The sequence below is a fragment of the Salmo trutta genome, chromosome 24, assembly GCF_901001165.1.
Source record: "Salmo trutta chromosome 24, fSalTru1.1, whole genome shotgun sequence".
NCBI lineage: Eukaryota > Metazoa > Chordata > Actinopteri > Salmoniformes > Salmonidae > Salmo > Salmo trutta.
The window spans coordinates 45988957-46010794 of NC_042980.1; the positions used below are offsets into that span (position 1 = coordinate 45988957).

Below are 21838 nucleotides of genomic sequence, written 5' to 3' on the forward strand. Positions count from 1 at the left end.
TTTCTAGTTACTGGGCAGGAGTAGCAACCAGATTAAATCGGGTACGTTTTTTATCCGGCCGTGTCAATACTGCCCCCTACCCCCAACAGGTTAAATCTAATACCAATTAATTATAACAAATAAACTCTAAACTTGGTTTTAACAAGGGTATTACACAATCAATTTGCAAAAATGTCAACATTTCAAAAGTTTCTATTGTATCATTCTCCACATTTAATTTCAGTTTCATTGTGGACTTTTTTCCATAACAGTAGCACGCGAGGGAGTTCCATAACTTCCATTTCACAAAGCGATCTTCTGTCTGATGTGAATGAAAAGCAGGCTAATGTGGTCAACAATCTTATGAAAGCAAAGCAAATCTGCTGTGGGTTTGAGATAAATATATGCACAATTTACTTTTGTAAAGCGTTCAGTGTAAATTAAGTTTGATGATTTTAGTTGAATGATGATGTAATGATTAGGACGTTAGGCTTTTATTTGAGGAGAGAACTATGAGGGTGCATCTAGTGATAACAGTATTTTTATGGTAGTTAAATAACTACAGTACATGAGCAAAAGTGTATTGACACCTCCTCGTCAAACATCTCATTCCAAAATCTTGGGCATTAACACGAAGTTTGTCCCCTCTTTGCTGCTGTAACAGCCTCCACTCTTCTGGGATGACTTTCCACTAGTTGTTGGGAACATTGCTGCGGCGACTTTCTTCCATTCAGTCACAAAAGCATTAGTGAGGTCGGGCACTGATGTTAGTTCAAGTAGGCTTGGCTCGCAGTCGACATTCCAATTCATCCCAAAAGTGTTAGATGGGGTTGAGGTCAGGGTTCTGTGTAGGCCAATCAAGTTCTTCCACACCGATATCAACAAACCATTTCTGTATGGACCTCGCTTTGTGCACGGGGCATTGTCATGCTGAAACAGGAACGGGACACAAAGTTGGAAACCCAGAATCATCTAGAATGTATGCTGTATGCTGTAACGTTAAGATTTCCCTTCACTGGAGCGAAGTGTCCTAGCCCAAACTATGAAAAACAGCCCCAGACCATTATTCCTCCTCCACCAAACGTTACACTTGGCACTATGCATTAGGGCAGGTAGCGTTTTCCAGGCATCTGCCAAACCCAGATTCGTACGTCGGACTGCCAGATGGTAAAGTGTGATTCATCACTCCAGAGAGCACTGCTCCAGTGTCTGATGACGGAAAGCTTTACACCACTCCAGTCGATGCAACCTCTTCGCGGGCTGAGCTTTTGTTGCTTCCACTGTCGTGGTAATTTATTTTGTCTGACCAGAATGACGTATCAACTCACTGACACTACCGGAAGGTCCGAGCCGTGTCCCTCTCTGCTCCGTTTTAGTCAGAGTGTGGGCTAACCTGAGCCACGTCTAACGGAGCCCATGCACACAGTTTAACCTCTGTCTCCCAGGAGCAATCAGCAAGCAGAGTTAGCATCCCATCCTCGTCGCCAACTGTCGTGGTAATTCTAACCAGAAGGAGAGAGACTGTATTCTTTAAAACAACTTTACTATAAGATATGCACAAACAAGATATGCACAAATCATCAGGAAAGCCCAACGAACAGAGTTGTCTCTCTCCTCTTCTAGAAAAAGTACAACCTATTTTGTCTACGTGGCAGTTTAGCAGATGGGTGGAAACAGGGACGGAACATGGTGTGTAAAAGCTGATTTAGCTTGTCTGTGCAGATTAAGATAGCTGACGTTGCCACCATTATCTGTTCCTTCCTGCATGTTTCCACCCATCTACGTTCCTGTAGATTGTTAAAACAGGATGTCACATACTGAGGTTGCACCTAAAAGGCTCTTATCTGTATGCCCAGACTTATGACTAAGTCACAAAAGACAATCCTGTATCAGCAAAAAATACTAACATATAACAATGGACAATTCTCAAGGTAAAAACAGCATAGTAGGTCTATTTAAACAGTATTGTAGGTAATTCAATAATTTTCTAAGCAAACCATTTACAGTTGACCAGAGCTGAAATTTTAAGAACTTACTTGTTGAAGGAAAAAAGGAAACCGCACACTGTTCTTGATAGTATCACTGATATTTAATAAGCTTACGTATCGGCCTCACGGCCTTCGTCAGAGCTTTTGTGAATTTTCTAAAACAGCACCTCTATGTAGACCTAGCCCCACCCACATCCGTTCCACGTATGGAAAGGAGTTGGAGGCAAAGGAAAAATAAATAAGTGCTACCAAACATAACAATATGTATTTCACAAATATAACAAAAGTGTATAGACAAGACGCACCGAACACGTCCATAAAATCACAACAAGGACATAGCAAGTTTTCATTAATCATTGGGTACATCATGCGAAAAAACAAAGTGATCTTAAATAGGAGCATATTTTAATTCACAACATAACATGCATAGTGTAACGGATTGGCAGTCGTGGTGAAGGAATGAGGCACAGGAAGCAGCGAGCACAGGGTAGTGGCGTATTTAATGTAGACTCACTACTGAAACAAAATATTCCCAAACACAGGGGAGAAAGTACACACGGCGTAGACTAGCGCCGACACGAACATGAAACGTTAACATGAAATAATCCCGCACAACACGGAAGCGGACCAGCTCACATAAATAGCCCCGCTAATTAACCACACTCAAACCAGGTGCACAAAACCAAAAAAAAGGGAAAACCAAAAAGGGGAATCAGTGGCAGCTAATAGGCCGGTGACGACGACCGCCGAGCGCCACCCGAGCAGGAGGGGGCGCCACCGTCGGTGGGAATCGTGACAGTACCCCCCTCCTGACGCGCGGCTCCCGCAGCGCGCCGACACCGGCCTCGAGGACGACCCGGAGGGCGAGGCGCAGGGCAATCCGGACGGAGGCGATGGAAATCCTTCAACATGGATGGGTCCAAGACGTCCTCCGCCGGCACCCAGCACCTCTCCTCCGGGCCGTACCCCTCCCAGTCCACGAGGTACTGCAGGCCCTTCGCCCGGCGTCTCGAGTCCAGAATGGCCCGTACGCTGTACGCCGGGGACCCCCCGATGTCCAGAGGGGGTGGAGGGACCTCCAGCACCTCACCTTCCTGCAGGGGACCAGCTACCACCGGCCTGAGGAGAGACACATGAAACGAGGGGTTAATACGGTAATAGGAAGGGAGTTGTAACCGATAACACACCTCGTTTATCCTCCTCAGGACTTTAAATGGCCCCACACACTGCGGCCCCAGCTTCCGGCAGGGCACGCGGAGGGGCAGGTTCCGGGTCGAGAGCCAGACCCTGTCTCCCGGTACGAACACGGGTGCCTCACTGCGGTGGCGGTCAGCACTCCTCTTCTGCCGTCCACTGGCCTCCTTTAGGGAGTCCTGGACGGCTCTCCAGGTCTCCTTGGAGTGCTGTACCCAGTCCTCCACCGCAGGAGCCTCGGTCTGACTCCGGTGCCATGGTGCCAGGACCGGCTGGTAACCCAAAACACACTGAAAGGGTGACATGTTAGTAGAGGAGTGGCGAAGTGAGTTCTGGGCTAACTCCGCCCAGGGAATGTACCTCGCCCACTCCCCTGGCCGGTCCTGGCAATACGACCTCAGAAACCTGCCCACCTCCTGGTTCACCCTCTCCGCCTGCCCATTGCTCTCGGGGTGAAAACCGGAGGTCAAACTGACCGAGACCCCCAGCCGCTCCATAAACGCCCTCCAGACCCTGGATGTGAACTGGGAACCTCGATCAGAGACAATGTCCTCCGGCACCCCGTAGTGCCGGAAGACGTGGGTAAATAGGGCCTCCGCAGTCTGCAGGGCCGTAGGGAGACCGGGCAATGGGAGGAGACGGCAGGACTTAGAGAACCGATCCACAACCACCAGAATCGCAGTGTTCCCCTGAGAGGGGGGAAGATCTGTCAAGAAATCTATAGACAGGTGCGACCATGGCCGTTGTGGAACGGGGAGGGGCTGTAACTTCCCTCTCGGTAGATGCCTAGGAGCCTTACTCTGAGCGCACACCGAACAGGAAGAGACATAGGACCTCACGTCCTTAGCCAAGGTGGGCCACCAGTACTTCCCCCTGAGACTCCGCACTGTCCTCGCCACACCAGGATGACCCGCCGTAGGTAGCGTGTGCGCCCATCGAATCAAACGATCACGAACACCGAGCGGCACATACATGCAACCCACGGGAACCTGCGCAGGCGCAGGTTCCAACACTAATGCCCGCTCGATGTCCGCGTCCACCTCCCATACCACCGGTGCCACCAGCCTAGACGCTGGAATGATGGGAGTTGGATCGATGGACCGGTCCTCCGTGTCATAGAGACGGGACAGCGCGTCGGCTCTAGTGTTAAGGGAACCCGGTCTATAGGAGATAGTGAACCTAAACCGGGCGAAGAACATGGCCCACCTTGCCTGACGCGGATTCAGTCTCCTCGCTGCCCGGATGTACTCCAGGTTTCGGTGGTCGGTCCAGATGAGAAAGGGGTGTTTAGCCCCCTCAAGCCAGTGCCGCCACACCCTCAAAGCTTTTACCACCGCTAGCAACTCCCTGTCCCCCACATCATAGTTACGCTCCGCCGAACTGAGCTTCCTCGAAAAGAAAGCGCAGGGGCGGAGTTTCGATGGCGTACCCGAGCGCTGTGATAGCACGGCACCCACCCCAGCCTCGGATGCGTCCACCTCCACTATGAATGCTAGAGACGGGTCCGGGTGCGCCAACACGGGTGCGTCGGTGAACAGGGTCTTCAACTTCTTGAAGGCTCCCTCCGCCTCCGTCGACCATCGCAAACGCACCGGCCCCCCCTTCAGCAGTGAGGTAATGGGAGCCGCTACCTGGCCAAAACCCCGGATAAACCTCCGGTAGTAATTGGCAAAGCCTAAGAACCGCTGCACCTCCTTCACCGTGGTTGGAGTCGGCCAATTACGCACGCCCTTAACGCGGTCACACTCCATCACCACCCCCGTGGTGGAAATGCGATAACCCAGAAAGGAAACGGCTCGTTTGGAAAACACACACTTCTCAGCCTTAACGTATAGGTCATGCTCCAGCAGTCTACCAAGCACCTTGCGCACCAGGGACACATGCGCGGAGCGGGTGGCGGAATATATCAGAATGTCATCGATATAGACTATCACGCCCTGCCCGTGCAGGTCCCTGAGAATCTCGTCAACAAAGGATTGAAAGACGGCTGGAGCATTTTTCAACCCATACGGCATGACGAGGTACTCATAATGGCCCGATGTGGTACTAAAGGCTGTTTTCCACTCGTCTCCCTTCTTGATACGCACCAGGTTATACGCGCTCCTAAGATCCAGTTTTGTGAAGAACTTTGCTCCGTGAAATGATTCCACCGCCGTAGCGATGAGAGGTAGTGGGTAACTAAACCCCACCGTGATAGCGTTTAGACCTCTGTAATCAATGCACGGACGCAGACCTCCCTCCTTTTTCTTCACAAAAAAGAAACTCGAGGAGGCGGGTGAGATGGAGGGCCGAATGTACCCCTGTCCCAGGGATTCAGTGACATATGTCTCCATAGCCGCTGTCTCCTCCTGTGACAAGGGGTACACGTGACTCCTGGGAAGTGCAGCGTTAACCTGGAGGTCTATCGCGCAATCCCCCTGTCGATGGGGTGGTAATTTAGTCGCCCTCTTTTTACAGAAGGCGATCGCCAAATCGGCGTACTCAGGGGGAATGCGCACGGGGGACACCTGGTCTGGACTCTCCACCGACGTGGCACCTATGGAAACTCCTAGACACCTCCCTGAACACTCCTCTGACCACCCCTGGAGAACCCCCTGTTTCCACGAAATACGGGGATTGTGACCAGCCAGCCAGGGGACCCCCAGCACCACCGGAAACGCAGGCGAATCAATAAGGAAAAAACTAATGCGTTCCTTATGATTCCCCTGCGTTACCATGTCCAGTGGCACCGTAGACTCCCTGACTAGCCCTGACCCTAATGGTCGGCTATCTAGGGAGTGCACGGGGAAGGGGGAATCTAACGGCACCCGCGGAATGCCCAGCTTAATGGCAAGTCCACGATCCATAAAGTTCCCAGCTGCGCCTGAATCGACTAGCGCCCTATGCTGGGAAGAGGGAAAAAAATTAGGAAACAAAACAGGTAAGAACACGTGACCAACAGGGGGTTCTGGGTGAATCTGGTGCCGACTCACCTGGGGTGACCGAGAAGTGTTCTGCCTGCCCTCTCGACTCCCAGACTGGCTCCTCCAGCACCGGTCGGCCGTGTGTCCTCTCCGACCACAGCTGGGGCAGGAGGAGCCAGCTCCTCCGGTGTCCCTTGGCACGGCCCCCCCCACCTCCATAGGGGTAGGGGCGGGGGTGCACGAAGGTGGAACGGGCAGGACACTCTCCGAACGCCCGCGGGCAGCCAGCAGATTGTCCAAACGAATGGACATGTCGATGAGCTCGTCCAGGGATAGAGCTGCATCTCGACAGGCCAGCTCCCTACGGACGTCCGCCCGGAGACTGCATCTATAGTGGTCTATGAGGGCCCTGTCGTTCCACCCCGCCCCAGCAGCCAAGGTCCTGAACTCCAACGCGAAGTCCTGAGCGCTCCTCGTCTCCTGCCTGAGGTGGAACAGCCGTTCACCCGCCGCTCTTCCCTCCGGAGGGTGATCGAACACGGCCCGAAAGCGGCGGGTGAACTCTGGATAATGGTCCCTCGCCGAGTCTGGGCCATTCCAGACCGCATTAGCCCACTCCAGAGCTCGGCCCGTCAGGCAGGAAACGAGGGCACTCACGCTCTCCTCTCCCGAGGGAGCAGGTCTGACGGTGGCCAGGTACAGCTCGAGCTGGAGCAGAAATCCCTGGCACCCAGCCGCCGCCCCATCGTACTCCCTCGGGAGCGCCAGACGAAGCGCGCCTGAGCCAGACGTAGTGGGAGGAGGAGGTGGCTGCATCGGAGGAGCCGGAGGTGGAGAGAGGAGACCACTTCTCTCCCATCTGTCCATCCTCTCCATCATCTGGTCCATCGCGGATCCTATGCGGTGGAGGACCGTAGTGTGGTGGAGGACGCGTTCCTCCATCGAGGGGACAGGGGTGGCCGCTGCTCCTGCTGATTCCATGCCTTTTTAGGTGGTGCGGGATTCTGTAACGGATTGGCAGTCGTGGTGAAGGAATGAGGCACAGGAAGCAGCGAGCACAGGGTAGTGGCGTATTTAATGTAGACTCACTACTGAAACAAAATATTCCCAAACACAGGGGAGAAAGTACACACGGCGTAGACTAGCGCCGACACGAACATGAAACGTTAACATGAAATAATCCCGCACAACACGGAAGCGGACCAGCTCACATAAATAGCCCCGCTAATTAACCACACTCAAACCAGGTGCACAAAACCAAAAAAAAGGGAAAACCAAAAAGGGGAATCAGTGGCAGCTAATAGGCCGGTGACGACGACCGCCGAGCGCCACCCGAGCAGGAGGGGGCGCCACCGTCGGTGGGAATCGTGACACATAGGCATTTCATCATTAAGTCCTTTAGGAAATAATGTCTGGAGGGTGAAAATCCAAAAACATTCTCTTTTGCTGAGAGTATTATTAATATCACCTCCCCTGTCTGATATCTTGACTTTCTCTATACCACAAAATCTAAAGGTAGAAATGTCATGCTTTAGGTCATTAAAGTGTACTGCGACTGGATAATCCCTGTCGTTTCTCCTGATTGAACTTTTATGTTCACTGATTCTCTGTTTGAGAGAGCGGGAGGTTTTACCGACATAGCAGAGCCCACATGGACATTTAATAATGTAAATAACATGGGTGGTGGTACACGTGATGATATCGTTAATTTGAAACCGTTTTCCTGTGTGGGGGTGGCAGAAATATTCACATTTCATCATATTGTTGCACTGAGCGCATCCTCTGCATTTATAGCTACCATTTGGTAGAGGGCGTAAAAGAGCCTGGCTGATTTTCTTTCGTGGCTGGCAGTTGGCATGAACCAATTTATCGCGTAAATTGCGACCTCTCCTAAACACAATAAGTGGTGGATTTTTAAATTCAGCCGGCAAAGCTGGATCCAATGATAGAATATGCCAGTGTTTCTTAACCACACCTCCCACTTTACGCGAATTCAAAGTATATGTGGTTGTGAACATAACGGAGTGTTCTTTTGCTTTAGCAGGTCTTTTTTGTAACAATTCATCTCGTGTTTTTCCCAATGCCAAATGAAGAGCTTCATCCACACATTGTGGCGAATAGCCTCTTCTAAGAAACCTAGTGCGCATCTCCGCTGCTTTTTCTAGATAATCATCATTGGAGTAGCATATACGGCGCAGTCTGAAAAACTGGCTTCTTGGAAGTCCTCTTTTTAATGGCTCAGGATGGAAGCTGTCCCCCTGTAATAGAGTATTTCTGTCTGTTTCTTTTCGATACAGAGTTGTAAACAGGGTTCCATTTGATTTCTCAATCCACATATCGAGGTAATGAACGCGTTGAGAGTCACTTTCAATAGTGAATTTGAGATTGGGGTCAATGTCATTGAGTAGTGACATAAAACCTGACAGCTCTTGTTCAGTTCCTTCCCATATGCAAAAAATGTCGTCAATATATCGATACCACTTCAGGATTTAATTCAAAAATGGATAAATAAATACTCTATTACAGGGGGACAGCTTCCATCCTGAGCCATTAAAAAGAGGACTTCCAAGAAGCCAGTTTTTCAGACTGCGCCGTATATGCTACTCCAATGATGATTATCTAGAAAAAGCAGCGGAGATGCGCACTAGGTTTCTAAGAAGAGGCTATTCGCCACAATGTGTGGATGAAGCTCTTCATTTGGCATTGGGAAAAACACAAGATGAATTGTTACAAAAAAGACCTGCTAAAGCAAAAGAACACTCCGTTATGTTCACAACCACATATACTTTGAATTCGCGTAAAGTGGGAGGTGTGGTTAAGAAACACTGGCATATTCTATCATCGGATCCAGCTTTGCCGGCTGAATTTAAAAATCCACCACTTATTGTGTTTAGGAGAGGTCGCAATTTACGCGATAAATTGGTTCACGCCAACTGCCAGCCACGAAAGAAAATCAGCCAGGCTCTTTTACGCCCTCTACCAAATGGTAGCTATAAATGCAGAGGATGCGCTCAGTGCAACAATATGATGAAATGTGAATATTTCTGCCACCCCCACACAGGAAAACGGTTTCAAATTAACGATATCATCACGTGTACCACCACCCATGTTATTTACATTATTAAATGTCCATGTGGGCTCTGCTATGTCGGTAAAACCTCCCGCTCTCTCAAACAGAGAATCAGTGAACATAAAAGTTCAATCAGGAGAAACGACAGGGATTATCCAGTCGCAGTACACTTTAATGACCTAAAGCATGACATTTCTACCTTTAGATTTTGTGGTATAGAGAAAGTCAAGATATCAGACAGGGGAGGTGATATTAATAATACTCTCAGCAAAAGAGAATGTTTTTGGATTTTCACCCTCCAGACATTATTTCCTAAAGGACTTAATGATGAAATGCCTATGCATGTTATGTTGTGAATTAAAATATGCTCCTATTTAAGATCACTTTGTTTTTTCGCATTATGTACCCAATGATTAATGAAAACTTGCTATGTCCTTGTTGTGATTTTATGGACGTGTTCGGTGCGTCTTGTCTATACACTTTTGTTATATTTGTGAAATACATATTGTTATGTTTGGTAGCACTTATTTATTTTTCCTTTGCCTCCAACTCCTTTCCATACGTGGAACGGATGTGGGTGGGGCTAGGTCTACATAGAGGTGCTGTTTTAGAAAATTCACAAAAGCTCTGACGAAGGCCGTGAGGCCGATACATAAGCTTATTAAATATCAGCGATACTATCAAGAACAGTGTGCGGTTTCCTTTTTTCCTTCATCCTGTTTCAACTGTTGCCATGCACCTGCAACAAGATTGCTCAGATGTGCGAGTGCCTTTTTGAATTTTGTAAGAACTTACTTGTTGGAAAGGTGGCATCCTATGACCGTGCCACGTTGGAAGTCACTGAGATCTTCAGTAAAGCCATTCTTCTGCCAATGTCTGTCTATCGCGATTGCATGGCTGTGTGCTTGAACTTATACACCTGTCAGCAACGGGTGGGGCTGAAATAGCCAAATCTACTCATTTGAATGGGTGTCCACAAACCTTTGTGTATATATAGTGTACCAAGTTATGCTCCAATAGACATTGACCAAGGGAATAAATACATTCTAATCTAATAGTCAAATCAAATCAAATCAAATGTATTTATATAGCCCTTCTTACATCAGCTGATATCTCAAAGTGCTGTACAAAAACCCAGCCTAAAAACCCAAACAGCAAGCAATGCAGGTGTAGAAGCACGTTGGCCAGGAAAAACTCCCTAGAAAGGCCAAAACCGAGGAAGAAACCTAGAGAGGAACCAGGCTATGAGGGGTGGCCAGTCCTCTTCTGGCTGTGCCGGGTGGAGATTATAACAGAACATGGCCAAGATGTTCAAATGTTCATAAGTGACCAGCATGGTCAAATAATAATAATCATAGTAGTTGTCGAGGGTGCAACAAGTCAGCAACTCAAGAGTAAGTGTCAGTTGGCTTTTTCATAGCCGATCTTTGAGAGGATCTCTACCGCTCCTGCTGTCTCTAGAGAGTTGAAAACAGCAGGTCTGGGACAGGTAGCACGTCCGGTGAACAGGTCAGGGTTCTATAGCCGCAGGCAGAACAGTTGAAACTGGAGCAGCAGCACGGCCAGGTGGACTGGGGACAGCAAGGAGTCATCATGCCAGGCAGTCCTGAGGCATGGTCCTAGGGCTCAGGTCCTCCGAGAGAGAGAAAGAAAGAAAGAGAGAAAGAGAGAATTAGAGAGAGCATATTGAAATTCACACAGGACACCGGATAAGACAAGAGAAATACTCCAGATGTAACAGACTGACCCTAGCCCCCCGACACATAAACTACTGCAGCATAAATACTGGAGTCTAGTGTAATGTTTAAAATCATAAAAGGATTTTACTTATTCAGTTACTGCCCTACACTTTCATTTTTACAAGATTCTGATCTAGTAACTCAACATTAGGAAGTTGTTCTTATTAATGTTTGGTATACCCAGTGTATTACAGTTGGCAAATTGTAAGATTACGAACTGGGCATTTGAGACTGTATCTCCTCTTATGTTATATTTATGTTATGATTTAGATTATAAAAACTTCAGTTCAAAATACAGATGCATTGCTGTTATTCTGTATTTTCATCTAAATGGTTTAGCTTTCATTCTCTTTTATTTCAGCGGAAGACAGACATGTCTTATGACGATGGACCGAGGTGGGACAACATTACTTCAGTAAAAGGCCTCCATTTTCCACTTGTTATTGCACACTTGCAGTACTACTCTGTACTACGCTGTACCACAATACTATAATCCTATTATTCAGAATTGTATGGTGATGGTGATTATTTATACAGTGGTGACTATTGATACAGTGGTGATTATTTATACAGTGGTGATTATTTATATAGTGGTGATTATTGATACAGTGGTGATTATTGATACAGTGGTGATTATTAAAACAGTGGTGATTATTGATAGAGTGGTGATTATTTATGCAGTGGTGTTTATTTATATAGTATGGATTATTTATGCAGTAAATAGTGTGACATTTTGTTACACATGGTGTAGTATTAACATTTTTGGGGAATACATTTTCTCATCTCATGTAGTTCAAATGATATTAATTAAGCTACTAACTATAAAAACTGTGTCAAATAATAAATTTAGCCATGCATGTCTATCAACAAATTAACCATTCATAATGGCATTGTTTTTTTCCCCCTGACATTCCATCAGCATGTTCCAAGACCAGCTGGCGGAGAAGGTCCGGCCCTTCATAGACTTAGTAGACAACATGAGATCCATAGGGATAGATAAGGAACTACCACTGCCAGCCATTGCTGTAGTGGGAGACCAGAGTTCAGGGAAGAGCTCTGTGCTTGAGACCCTTTCTGGGGTGGCGCTACCCAGAGGGACTGGTGAGATTCTGTAATGTTTTCTGAACACACAAACAAACTATATTAAATCAATATTAGCATTTTAAATTTAATGCCCAAATCACCCAAAGTCTCCGAAAGTGGTTGTGTAACTTAAACATGATTTGGGCATTGACAAGTTTTTGGTTTGAAAATGCTGAAGTTGGCGATTAATGCCAGTGGCTAGGTAAACAACCCTGAAGCAGGATTTCACACTGTCCTTGTCCATAGACGAGGTCAGGCAACAGACAGTACAATAGGACCACAGAGACACGGACATTACTGAAATGTTTAGAACCTTCAAATTAATTTGATAACCGCAGCCAACCTTTTCAGAAAATGTTCGTTGCAAGTTGACTGTACATGAGTTTTCTCAACATTTAGTCAGACATGTCTGACATGCTTTCAGAACATTAGAGCTACATTGTTGTCTGTAGTCTGCAGAAGTTAAATATTTATCATGAAATTCATGTCCTGGTCCGTTGTTGACTCTACTGTCATATTGTATTGTATTGATTGTTCTGTAATATAGTATAATGATCTGTCATTGGTACTTCCTTGTTTCCAGGTATTGTCACCAGGTGCCCACTGCTACTTCAACTCTGTAATGACAGGACAGTGAAATGGGCGGCTGTCATCTCATACGGAGAGAAAGTCTTTGAATTTGATGAACCTTCAGAAGTCGTGAACCACGTTGAACAAGGTCAGATGGGAACGAACACAGACACAAACACACAGACATATTATTCTACACTGTACATTAACCTGTGGAGGCTCCTCAGAGGAGGAAGGGGAGGACCATCCTCCTCAGTGAATTTCAGAAACATTTAAATAACGAAATATTTATAAAGTTATATTTTCTAAATAAAACTAAACTAAATATATTCACATGACCAAATAATTGATTAAAACACGCTACTTTACAATGAAGGTCTACAGTAGCCTCAACAGCAATCTGTTAGGTAGCACCAATGTGTAGCCGGAGGACAGCTAGTTAACATCTTCCACTGGGTATATATATAGATATATATACACGATAATCAATAATTTCAATATGCATTTTTCAATAAGCATTTTTCCAGAGCAATTTTCTACAGCTGGCCATGCTTTCCACCTGGCTACCCCTACCACGGCCAATAGCTCTGCACCCCCTGCAGCAACCAAGTTAACAATCAGATCACCGACCATTTCGAATCCCACCGTACCTTCTCCACTATGCAATCTGGGTTCCGAGCTGGTCATGGGTGCACCTCAGCCACGCTCAAGGTCCTAAACGATATCATAACCGCCATCGATAAAAGACAGTACTGTGCAGCCGTCTTCATCGACCTGGCCTAGGCTTTCGACACTGTCAATGACCGAATTCTTATCGGCAGACTCAATAGCCTTGGTTTCTCAAATGACTGCCTCGCATGGTTCGCCAACTACTTCTCAGATAGAGTTCAGTGTGTCAAATCGGAGGGCCTGTTGTCCGGACCTCTGGCACTCTCTATGGGGGTGCCACAGGGTTCAATTCTCGGTTCAAATCTTTTTTTCTATATATATCAATGATGTCGCTCTTGCTGCTGGTGATTCTCTGATCCACCTCTAAGCAGACGACACCATTTTGTATACATCTGGCCCTTCTTTGGACAATGTGTTAACCTGTTGGGGATAGGGGGCAGTATTTGCACGGCTGGATAAAAAACGTACCCGATTTAATCTGGTTACTACTCCTGCCCAGTAACTAGAATATGCATATAATTATTGGCTTTGGATAGAAAACACCCTAAAGTTTCTACAACTGTTTGAATGGTGTCTGTGAGTATAACAGAACTCCTATGGCAGGCCAAAACCTGAGAAGATTTCAAGCAGGAAGTGGCCTGTCTGAGAAGTAGTGTTTCATCTTGGCTCTTTTTATTGAAGACTCAGGATCTGTGCAATAACGTGACACTTCCTACGTCGTCCATAGGGTCTCAGAGCCCGAGAAAACGTTGAACAATATCGAGGCAGGCTCTGGCTGAAACATTTTATCGCTTGTGGCAAGTGGCCACTCAGAGTACCATGGGCTTAGGCGCGTGCCCGCTTCGACCGAATGGTTTCTTTTCCTTTGTCTGTTTATCTAAACGCAGATTCCCGGTCGGAATATTATTGCTTTTTTATGAGAAAAATGGCATAAAAATTGATTTTAAACAGCGGTTGACATGCTTCGAAGTACGGTAATAGAATATTTAGAATTCTTTTGTCACGAATTGCGCCATGCTCGTCACCCTTATTTAGCCTTTAGGATAGTGTCTAGAACGCACGAACAAAACGCCGCTGTTTGGATATAACGATGGATTATTTTGGACCAAACCAACATTTGTTATTGAAGTAGAAGTCCTGGGAGTGCATTCTGACGAAGAAAACAAAGGTAAGAACATTTTTCTTATAGTAAATCTGACTTTGATGAGTGCTAAACCTGCTGGGTGTCTAAATAGCTAGCTCTGTGATGCCGGGCTATCTACTGAGAATATTGCAAAATGTGGTTTCACCGAAAAGCTATTTTAAAATCGGACATATCGAGTGCATAGAGGAGTTCTGTATCTATAATTCTTAAAATAATTGTTATGCTTTTTGTGAACGTTTATCGTGAGTAATTTAGTAAATTAACCGGCAGTGTTCGGTGGGAATGCTAGTCACATGCTAGTCACATGCTAATGTAAAAAGCTGGTTTTTGATATAAATATGAACTTGATTGAACAAAACATGCATCTATTGTATAACATAATGTCCTAGGGTTGTCATCTGATGAAGATCATCAAAGGTTAGTGCTACATTTAGCTGTGGTTTGGGTTTATGTGACATTATATGCTAGCTTGAAAAATGGGTGTCTGATTATTTCTGGCTCGGTACTCTGCTGACATAATCTAATGTTTTGCTTTCGTTGTAAAGCCTTTTTGAAATCGGACAGTGAATTTACTAAATTACTCACGATAAACGTTCACAAAAAACATAACAATTATTTTAAGAATTATAGATACAGAACTCCTTTGTTCAATCGAGGTGTCCGATTTTAAAATAGCTTTTCGGTGAAAGCACATTTTGCAATATTCTGAGTAGATAGCCAAGCCATCCCGGCTAGCTATTTAGAGACCCACCAAGTTTAGCCCTGACCAAACTCCGATTTACTATTAGAATAGTTTGATTACCTTTGGTGTTCTTCATCAGAATGCACTCCCAGGACTGCTACTTCAATAACAAATGTTGGTTTGGTTCAAAATAATCCATAGTTATATCCAAATAGCGGCATTTTGTTCGTGCGTTCAAGACACTATCCGAAGTGTAAATAAGGGTCACGCGCACAACGCATTTCGTGACAAAAAATTCTAAATATTCCATTACCGTACTTCGAAGCATGTCAACCGCTGTTTAAAATCAATTTTTATGCCATTTTTCTCATAAAAAAAGCGATAATATTCCGACCGGGAAATCGTTTTTTTATTACAAAGAGAGTGAAAGTAAAAGCATAATATCCCCTCATGCACGAGCCTCAGTTTGATGGCCCTCTGATAGAGCACTTGCCAAACGCAATAATGTGTTTCAGCCTGGGGATGGAATTACATCGTTCAGCTTTTTGCCGCCTTCTGAGAGCCCATGGGAGCCGTAAGAAGTGTCACGTCATGCCAGAGATCCCCTGTATTTGTTAGAGATGATCAAGGAGGGCAAGAAATGGTCAGACAGGCCACTTCCTGTAAGGAGTCTTCTCAGGTTTGGGCCTGCCAAATGAGTTCTGTTATACTCACAGACACCATTCAAACAGTTTTAGAAACTTTAGGGTGTTTTCTATCCAAAGCCAATAATTATATGCATATTCTAGTTACTGGGCAGGAGTAGTAACCAGATTAAATCGGGTACGTTTTTTATCCGGCCGTGCAAATACTGCCCCCCAGCCCCAACAGGTTAAACAGCAATTATGACAACTTCCGGAGGATGTCCTCCAACGTATCAGATCTCTTGCAACATGAACTGACATGTTGTTCACATAATCAAAGGATCAGAGAATGAATCTAGTACAGAAAGCATATGCTACAGCTAGCTAGCATTGCAATACATCAAATGTGGTGAGTAGGTTACTCAAATAGAGAGAAAGACAATTGGAACAGTTTTGAACAAATGTAATTCTTCAAAAATTAAGGAGAAGCAGGAAAGAGAGAGAGTACTAGCTATATTTCATATTTTTTTCACTTTCACTGAATTAGCTAGCGAAGGCCGCTAGCTAGTTTAGCCTACTCAAACACCAGGCTCAAACAGAGATGGATGCTATGTTAGCTAGCTGGCTATGGCTATCCAACAAAGTAACTCTTCCAAGTCAAGGTACGTTTTTAGGTTTTATAAATTGTTAGCCAATGGGGCCCGCCGGTGTAACTGCTAAACTGCTTGCTGCTGACTGAACACTGTACTGCATGATTGTAGCAGGCTTACTAATGTGTTAGCTCTAGTAGCTATGTTGACTATGATGATATAATATGGTGACAACGATGTAGGCTGTGTGTAGAGCTGATATGAAGGTTTGGCTTGGGAAGGTTTTTTCGTCTTATCACAGAGAGCTGATGTGTTGTGCACTGAAGTCCACAAGCGAAGGGTAAAGGTGAGAAGAGAGGAGCGTGTAGATGGGAGGAGGAATTATAAAAACAATGATCAAAGACATCATACTTTTTGTATTTGGTTGCTATGATAGTGAACTTTGAATGCGTGTGTTCAGATGTGTATTCATTTCACAAATTCTGTTGAAAAATGTTTCTTTAACGGAAAGAAGCAGGGATAAACATACCTGAATTTGTCCAATAGAAACTCTTGTTTGCAACTGTTGGACTAATGATTACACCCTAGATCAACTAGATGCAGGCAAGAGTGTGCAAGGTGGTTTTGAATGTGTGTCAACTTGATTACAAAAAAAATTCTCAACGTCTGCACCTATGCTGTAAACATTCATTAATAGGCGAGGTTGTAGCAACCTCATGGTGAGTGTCGTCACGTTGTATTAGTTCATGTGACGACTGTTGCTCATCAAATGATTAAAGGTTTCTAATTGCGTGATTAAATGAATCAAGCAATTATTAACTCATTAACCTGGGGCACCATGGGAAAATTAGTTTTATTGAGTTTCTATTTCCCAAATTAACTTAAAGAATATCAGAATATCGATTTTAAAACTGTCGCTAATTAATCAATTTCCTCTACAGTCTCATTCTGAACGTCGCATAATCCGGGAATCTGCACGGACCCGGCTCCCACCAATGAGTTCGTACCAAACCAATTTTAGTTGATTATTTATTTACTAGAAAGCTAAAATGATGATGAAAGATACACATACACAAAACTCAGTCTAGGGTATTGATTAGGACTTAGTATAACGGGCCAACACATTATGGCACGTGTTACCCAAAATGGGGATTTAACCTCTTACATCTAGACGTTCCGCTAGCAGAACACCTGCTCCAATATCCAATGATAGGCGTGGCGCGAATTACAAATTCCTCTAAAATACAAAAACTTCCATTTTTCAAACATATGACTATTTCACAGCATTTTAAAGACAAGACTCTCCTTTATCTAACCACACTGTCCGATTTCAAAAAGGCTTTACAGCGAAAGCAAAACATTAGATAATGTCAGCAGAGTACCCAGCCAGAAATAATCAGACACCCATTTTTCAAGCTAGCATATAATGTCACAAAAAACAAAACCACAGCTAAATGCAGCACTAACCTTTGATGATCTTCATCAGATGACACACCTAGGACATTATGTTATACAATACATGCATGTTTTGTTCAATCAAGTTCATATTTATATCAAAAACCAGCTTTTTACATTAGCATGTGACGTTCAGAACTAGCATACCCCCCGCAAACCTCCGGTGAATGTACTAAATTACTCACGATAAACGTTTGTGCAATCGAGGTGTCCGATTTTAAAATAGCTTTTCGGTGAAAGCACATTTTGCAATATTCTAAGTAGATAGCCCAGCCATCACGGCTAGCTATTTAGACACCCACCAAGTTTAGCCCTGACCAAAGTCAGATTTACTATTAGAAAAGTTTGATTACCTTTGGTGTTCTTCGTCAGAATGCACTCCCAGGACTGCTACTTCAATAACAAATGTTGGTTTCAAAATAATCCATAGTTATATCCAAACAGCGGCGTTTTGTTCGTGTGTTCAAGACACTATCCGAAGTGTAAATAAGGGTCACGAGCATGGCGCAATTCGTGACAAATGATTTCTAAATATTCCATTACCGTACTTCAAAGCATGTCAACCGTTTAAAATCAATTTTTATGCCATTTTTCTCATAAAAAAGCGATAATTTTCCGACCGGGAATCTGCGTTTAGGTAAACAGACGAAAGAAAACAAAGCATGAGGTCGACGCCGGCACGCGCCTGAGTCTCACAGTACTGTAACCAGCCACTATCCAAACGCGCTACTTTTTTTCAGCCAGAGCCTGCAAAGCCACGATTCAGCTTTTTGCCGCCTTCTGAGAGCCCATGGGAGCCGTAGGAAGTGTCACGTAACAGCAGAGATCCTCTGTAATGGATAGAGATAATCAAGAAGGGCAAGAAATTGTCAGACAGGGCACTTCCTGCATGGAATCTTCTCAGGTTTTGGCCTGCCAAATGAGTTATTTTATACTCACAGACACCATTCAAACAGTTTTATAAACTTTGGAGTGTTTTCTCTCCAAAGCGAATAATTATATGCATATTCTAGTTTCTGGGCAGGAGTAATAATCATATTAAATCGGGTACGTTTTTTATCCGGCTGTGAAAATACTGCCCCCTAGCCATAACAGGTTAAAAGAGAGAGAAAAAGGGAAAGTACACGAGAGAAATATACATTTGGGTGCATTTGTCAGATATGTTTATTTTAACCCTAACCTTGCCCCAAACTGCAGCTCTTATGGGTCAGAATATAATGATGTAATTACGTATTGGAGGTCTCAGATGGGATGCTCCGCGTGGGTCATTTAGGCTTCTCAATGACGCACTTCTCCGGCGCAACTCTCTGGTTGTCCTCACAATGTCAGTGTTGTTTTGGCTTAGTGGTCCGATTCCTCGTCCTTGCTCGGATAGGGGTTGTCTGAGGACAGACAGCTCTGTAGCTCAGAGCTCACAGCGTAGGAATGAAACAGCGTAGATACCACGATTCGATGGGGAGTGTAGGCCAGGTGTTCCGGCTTGAGTTCATAAAACAGGTCGTCATAAAACCCCCACATCTTCAGACCCCTAGATCTCTCCTCCTCTGTTGGGGGTTGAGAGATAATCTGTAGGGTTGTGGTCTCCTGTAACCTGACCTGATCAGGACAGTCATGACATGGGTATAGGGGAAATTCCAGAATCACGTAGTAGCCTAAACCTATCGATGTAACATTGAGCTGGGTGAATGGAATATGAATGACAGTCATCCAATATGCTGTAATAGAAATAAGGCCATGCTCATAAAAATATGTTGTTCTCCCTTATCTTAAACGGTACCTGACCACCATTGACAAATGTATTATAATTTATTGTGGAAAAGTTTGTATGGTATTTACCACAGACAACTACAGAATACATAATATATTATAAATAGAAGAGTTCTGTCAGGGTATAAGACAGACAAACAAACAAATAATATATAAACAAACAGATCTTAAATGGCACATACTCCTACTGACATTGACATATCTATTCAAATTTAATGTGGAAAAGTTTGTATGGTATTTACCATAAACAACTACAGAATATATATTATATTATGATAAGAAGAGTTCTGCCGGGGTATAAGACAGACAAACAAACAAATAATAGACACATCTGTTATTTCATCAATATTTTCCCATTGATTTAACAGCTCAGAACGAGTTAGCTGGAGAGGGATTGGGGATATGTGAACACCTGATCACTCTAAAGATCACATCCTCCACGGTGTGTGACCTCAGTCTGATTGACTTACCAGGGATTGCCAGGGTGGCTGTGAAAGGACAACCAGATGACATTGGAGCCCAAGTAAGTCTAACGTTATTGTGTATAGCTTTTGTACTTTGTCCAGTACAGTGCTTGGTTATCTCATGACACTTGTTTCTCATCTTATGATTCACTAATGATGAATTGTTTTAGACAGGTGTAAATACTTTTTACCATAATTGCTAGCAAGGTAGCTATGATGGTTGAATCTGGTGTGTTGATTTTGAGGAAGGTTGAGCTTCAGAACCATAAAGAAAAGAGTGCCCCACACAGGGCAATATCACGGTAAAAAGCGGTCTGATACCCTCTCACAGATTAATCAAATAACTCGGTCAAAGGCTTGCATCCTGACTGCTTGGTCACATTCCTCTTCCTTTTTTGCTAGATCAAGAATCTCATTTTGAAATTCATAAAGAATAAGAGAACCATTATTTTGGTGGTGGTACCATGTAATGTTGACATAGCAACAACAGAGGCCCTGAAAATGGCACAAGAAGTGGATCCTGAAGGCACAAGAACTCAGGGTAAAGACATTATATAGATTAATTTATTTTTAATTGGGTTTTTATATTAGCAGTTATCATAATGCTTTTCATTTGTTTTCAAGCCATTCTGACAAAGCCAGACCTGATAGACCCGGGAGCAGAGAAGAATGTGTTGGAAATTGTCCACAATAAAGTCATCTTTCTCAATATGGGCTATGTCGTTGTGAAATGTCGTGGTCAGAAGAATATTGATGAAAACATGTCCATTACTGATGCGATTGAGGAGGAGTTGGAATTCTTCCAAAATCACGAGCACTTCAGGTAAAATGTGTTCATGCCATGTGTTAAGTGAACTTGCATCTTTGATTTTGATGGCTTCACATCTGAAAATGTTCAGGTCCCCAAACTGTTGATTTCAGGATTTTATGAATATAATTTTTTTTCAACATATCCTTTGAGAGTAGTTCCATATAGTATTCATGAATGGTCTTTCCTTATGAGTCCCTCCCCTCCCTTCTCTTACATTTCTGAGTATTGTACATTTTAACATTCAAAATCAAATGACTAAAAGATCCTTGGAATACTCACAAAAAAACTTTTCCATATGTTAGCTTCGCACATATCTCTAGCTTAAACAGATTGATTTTGATGGGGATTTTTTATTATGTTATGTAGATATCCGTGGGACTATTGTAGGCCAAGGGTTAACTGACATCTGTATTTGACAGTTTTAATAAAAAAAATGCATGTGTTAAATGTGTCGGACAATTTCTGGGATGAAATTCTGCGTTTGTGTCACAACCTGATCTGTTTCACCTGTCTTGTGATTGTCTCCACCCCCCTCCAGGTGTTGCTCATTATCCCTGGTGTATATATCTCTGTGTTTCCTGTCCACCTGTGCCAGTTTGTCTTGTACGTTTTTCAAGTCAACCTGTGTGTTTTCACGAACTACTGCTTCTATTTTCTTTTGCCAGTCCTCCTGGTTTTTGAACCTTGCATGTTTTGTGGACTCTGTACCCGCCTGCCTGACCGTTACCCCTGACCCCTGCCTGCCACTCTGTTCCTCATGGACTCTGAACTGGTTTGACCTTTTGCCTTTCCACGACCATTCTCTTGCCTACCCCTTTTTGGATTGATTAATAAATATCAATCCAATACCTTCTGCCTCCAGTGTCTGCATCTGTGTCTCGCCTTGTGCCCTTAGTTTGTTATTTCTCTCCCTTTCAATTTATAGATCCCTCTTGCGTGAGGAGAAGGCATCCACCAAGTGCCTAGCCACCAAGCTCAGCAATGCCCTGGTCAAACACATCAAAGTTAGTCCAACCAGATACCCTATGGTTATCTGTTCTCCCTACACCCAGTGCACACTGGAAAACATGTGGTCTGGTACCTATTAACTTGTTGTGTGTTTGCTCC

The 21838-nt window shown here is 44.4% G+C and overlaps 1 pseudogene; it reads left to right on the plus strand.

The window, feature by feature from the left end:
- Positions 1 to 21838, plus strand: part of LOC115161393 (interferon-induced GTP-binding protein Mx-like) — an 81628-nt pseudogene that overhangs the window by 12449 nt on the left and 47341 nt on the right.